The following is a 5,530-nucleotide window of genomic DNA, read 5'->3' on the forward strand; positions in this document are numbered from 1 at the left end:
TGACATATTGAATTTTGCATGCAAATGGATGGAAATAGAAACCACTATCCTGAGTGAGATAACCCAGACCCAAAAAGATTAATATGGTATGCAATCACTCATTTGTGGACTCTAGCCATAAACCAAGGTCATTAAGCCTATAGTTCAGGTAGCAATTTTAATTGTAGATGTCAAACGTAGTATTTCCGTATTTCTTCAAGACAAGGGATGACCTATTCATATATCAATCAAAATATAAGGGTATTATGAAATCATTTTTACACTAGTTTAGCTTTCCATTAATTTGGACTATTGAAGTTTTACATTTATATAATACAATATGTTGAAAAATATTCATATTTTTAAGTATTGGCAATATTTTCAGTCAATATTAAAACGCTTCTTATGATTATGAATCTAATTCTTTATAAAATTATTTACAAACTACATATTAAATTACCATTGGGCTAATTTTTACATTTAATTTGGCAAATCATGGAGCTCAGGCTGAGAGTTTCTCCTACAGTATTAACTAATAAACCTTGTAAGCAAAACATAATGCTCATATCTTCCCACACTAGAGCAAGAATTTTATGCCTGCCGCATTTTACTCATAACTAACAAAGAATGCCTTTAAACTACATCATCAAAGAAATAGCACTGCCTGGGAAAGTTACTATTGTCAGTCATAAAAAGAATAAGGTCAATAATTTTTTTTCATTTACACTATTTGTTTTTACTTAGCAAGCATCTTGCATTCTTCAGAAAATTCAATTTACATGAAATGCCTATTCAGAGGCACTTCAGTCATTAACTGGAAAGGGAAATATGCAAATAACTTTTTTACCTTAGGGAATAAAAGTAAAAAAATATCATATTCAAAGTGTATGTAATGTCTGAGTATACTTTCAAATTACCACCAAGGCACCTGAAGCAAAAACAAAAGAAAATATTTGTTTTAATATAATCTTAAAGATTTCAGCTCAGTCAGTTTCTTATTTATATATCTCTTATCAAAAGACAGCATATTTTCTGCTTAGAACCTAAAATTTTATAAATATCAATTTTAGGGAACATAGAAAATACTAGAATGAAGAGATTACACAGGGATAAAAAATAAAAAAATTCCTCTCTGCTTAGTTTATTTCTTCTCATCCTCGTTTCTTTACCCAGTGAATGCCCTCTCTTCTTTCCTTTTTGAAAAAAAAATGCAGGTGTATACATCTGTGTAGGCACACATACATGTCCACTCTAGCCTCACAGTATTGTAATATTTCACTATTCCCATTTATGGTACAGCTCTTTTCATGTCTTTCTATTTACTTCACTAAACTTTGAGTACCTATGTAATTGAAACAATATAGATGTCAATTAATTTTCAAATCATATATATTCTAGTGTGAATATAAGAGTTTCTCATATCTAGTTTATTAAAAAATAATAAAAGTTCTTATGAATGAACATGCATAGAAATAACTTGCTTTATTTGATATAGGAAAATAAAATCATACCTTATTTGGTTGAATAATGTTCTCAGCTTTGGTGTGGAGGTCCTTCTGTATTTGTGTTGCTTTCATTGGTTATTAAAGAAACTGCCTTGGCCTTTTGATAGGCAAGAGCTTAGATAGATGGGGAAAAATAGAACTGAATGCTGGGAGAAAGAAGGCAGGCAGAGAGAGCCACCATGAAGTCACAAGGTCAGAGATGCTGAATTTTCCCAGTAAGCCACGACCTCGTGGTGACATATAGATTATTAGAAATGGTTGAATCAAGATGTGAGAGTTAGCCAAAAAGAGGCTAGAACTAACGGGCCAGGCAGTAATTTAATTAATACAATTTCTGTGTGGTTATCTCAGGGATTAAGCAAGTCAGGCAGCGGGGCGCAGCCCACTTTTTCCACAACATGGCTTCAATATAATTCTCAGTATTGTAGTGGATGATGCTTATACATTAGGTTGCATATGCCCATGTAAATAGTAAAGTGATAACTTCTAGGCAGATACAACATAAAAATTATTTCCACCATATTTCTCCTGAAGTTTTTTTTTTTTTTTGGTTTTTCGAGACAGGGTTTCTCTGTGGTTTTGGAGCCTGTCCTGGAACTAGCTCTTGTAGACCAGGCTGGTCTCGAACTCACAGAGATCCGCCTGCCTCTGCCTCCCAAGTGCTGGGATTAAAGGCGTGCGCCACCACCGCCCGGGAAAATGTGTAGCCAAGGCTGGCCTCGAACTCGTGATCCTCCTGCCTCTGCCTCCTTCAGCAAATCCTACCGGCGTGCGCCACCACAACCGGCTCTCCTGAAGTTTTTATCCCTTGATTCTCCTGATATCTTATTTCTAAATGAGCCTGTTCCATGCAGGAAACACATACATGCTGTAAATATAATTAGGAAATGCAAAGACATATCCAACTTCTGTTATTCAGACTAACAATTTTAATGTAAGATTTACTTTTTAATTTTAATTTGTATCTTGTAAGTTCACACAGAATAAGATTTTATTACAGCACTTTTTAAACAAAAATGGACTTATTTATCTTTTCTCTGTCCCACTCACTTTTCTCCCATGAATCTTTCCACTCTCCATAACTTCCTTTCTGTTTCATGTGACTTGCGACCATATGTCTTTAACATTCGCACTTTTAGCACCTCTTGTTTTTTCTGTTGTACCTTACTATTGAGTTTCCTAGTGTTTACCCACTTAAGTTCTTATACACAACAATTAAAACTGAGGATGGCAAAGTTGTCAGCAAGATTTGTTGCTCTTGAAGAACTCAGGTTCAGTAACCTGTACTAGTATCATGTACCATAACCATCTGTAAATCCAGTTTCATGGCATCTGGCATCTTCTTATTTTCTCAGGCACCAGCCATGTACGTGGTATAAATACATGCAGGGAAACATTCAAACAAGTAAAATAAGGAAAGTACGAAAAATTTCTAATCAACGTAGGATCATGAAGAAGATAGTTTTTATCTTTTTGAGAATGAATCGCTCCATTTAATGTAGCACTTTCTAGATCCAAACATTTCCTTAAAATGCTCCTTTTATTTCAAATCCTAATAAAATCTCATTTTTCCCACATACTACGATTTTAATGTGCATTCTTCTGCTGCTGAAAATCTAAGTCCTGTATCATTTTCTATCAATTGTGAGTAATTCATCAATGTGTAAGACTCACTGTTGTAAAATATAGAAGCCGTCGGGTCTATTCATGAAAGTGGTGTACCTGTTTCAAATGATAAGTCTATTTAAAATTTTCTAAGAACCTTCCATACAGAGTATGATAGGGGTACACTAGTTTGCCCTCCTGTCTGCAGTAGATGGGGCTGTCTCCTTTCCTACAACCTTTCTAGTTTAGGGACAAAAACAGGATGGCGCTGGTACAAAAACAGAATTCAAAAAAATGGGATATATGAGATTGCCATAAATAAACCCACCTAGCTATGGTGACCTGATTTTTTAAAAAATGGACTCACAAGCAGACAGCAGGTAAAAGATAACCTATTCAAGGCATGATGCTGGAGAAAATGGATATCCATTGTAGCGAGCTGCATGAAGCCACACCTGATGGCAATGTAGAGAGCTGCGTGGATTCGCACCTGATGGTGCTGGCTCCCGCCCTCCGCGATCCCGAAAGCGAGTGCTCTCTGTGATAATCAACTCCTATGGCTAAAGCCTGACTTATGCTATTATCATGCAATGACTGTCAGCTGCTTGCATATGCGTGGACCTATGGGCAATGCCCACCTGGCAATCTGGGGTTGGCAGCCCAGGCCTACTTAAGGGCTGGAAGAGAGAGAGAAAGGGAGAGAGGGAGAGAGAAGGGAAAAGATTGCTGTGAATAAAGTCCTGGAATAAACTGCAGTGAGAAGAGCTCTGGTGGTCGCGTCATCCTTGCTGGTCGAGGGGGGCCGCGACAATCCATTTGCAGAAAAATAAAATTAGATGCACATCTATCATCTTGCACAGAAATCAATTCAAAATGAATGGTGACTTAAATTTAAACCTGAAATACTTCAATTGCTAAAAGTAATCAAAAGAAATATATTTTAAATTAAAGGTATAAACAATAACTTTATAAACAGGACTCCAATTGCATAAGAAGTAGTTCCAATAAAACATGTAGAGGTGCATCAAATTAGAGTTTTGAAGAGTAGGAATATTATCAGCAGACTTAAAAGACAGTGTTCAAAATAGGCCAAAATCTTAATTCACTCTACATATACAGAGGCTCTCTATGTACAATATGTAAAGAACAGGAAAATTTCATGAATACTAAACAGCCAATCATCATATAGGCTGATGAAATTAGCAGCTTGTTCTGTGTATATGGAAATGAAATGTCCTTAGGCATTAAGAAAACAAAATTGAAAATACCTTTGAGACCTAACATTACTGCTGTCAGAATGGCTATGATCAAGAATCTAGAAAACACACTGGAAGAATTTAGACATAACAAGTCAAATACTAGTACATATATACTTGATGGGAAAGGACTTTCCTTGTGTATGTCAGATTCCTGGTTCACTCTGTAGCTTGTTAGAGAAAGGAGGGTAGGACAGAAGGAAATAATATAGCCTAATTTTTTATAAAACAGAAAACATATACTTTAATATACACATTTTACATATTTCTCCATAATCTGAGGAAATATCTCTTGTGAAGATGATCAAAAGAGATTTTAACATTTCAATAAAAAGTGTTGTTAAACAAAATAGTCATTTTTACAAACCAGGAGTCAAATATTACATATTTATATTTAATGAAAATTATATTACCTGAGAACTATTAAGACAGATGCATTATTGATGAAATATATTTACTATGTCTTTTGTTTAAGGTTCCCACACACACTCTTCACATTTAATCCCTAGAAATCCTCCCATCTGAGGTTCACTCACCATTTATCTCTTAATAAGTAGCATTCCTTTAAAGAAATAGTAATAATATAATTAATAAGGCAATAATAAAAAACCAAAAACATAAGCTAGGCATATCCCTGTTGAATGGGCTGTGTAGGTGTTGCCTTCAACAACTGATTCTAAGCTTCACATAACCTCCAATGAGTATGTTTTACTTGGAAAACAAGACTCTTTCATGGTATAAAATTGTTCCTATTCTTTTCTACAAAGTGACAACGTATTTTCTTCTGGAACATCTTCCTGCACAAAAGATTTATCAAGGTGGATTCTCATGGAAATTGAAATTTATGTCTTAGAATTTTCTGAATCTAGAGAATTGATTTTTACCTTTCATTCATGAGCACAAAAGGACTCTATTTTATTAATCACAAGATTGGGTCTCAGATTTAAGTTCACACTTGCATCAGTCATTGCTCAAAGGATTGGCTGATGTTCTTCCTCTGATCATTTTTATAGGTTTTTAAAAATATAAGTAAGAAAAAATATAAGTACTCACTCAGCCTTTTTAATTCAGGTTGTTGTTAGTGGTTGATGAGTTAATTTCTCATAAATTCTGTTTTTCTTCTATTCTTCCTATTGTATTTGTACAAAAAAAATGAATACGAGGAAATGAAGTTCAGCATCTATA

The sequence above is a fragment of the Chionomys nivalis genome, chromosome 15, assembly GCF_950005125.1.
Source record: "Chionomys nivalis chromosome 15, mChiNiv1.1, whole genome shotgun sequence".
NCBI classification, from domain to species: domain Eukaryota; kingdom Metazoa; phylum Chordata; class Mammalia; order Rodentia; family Cricetidae; genus Chionomys; species Chionomys nivalis.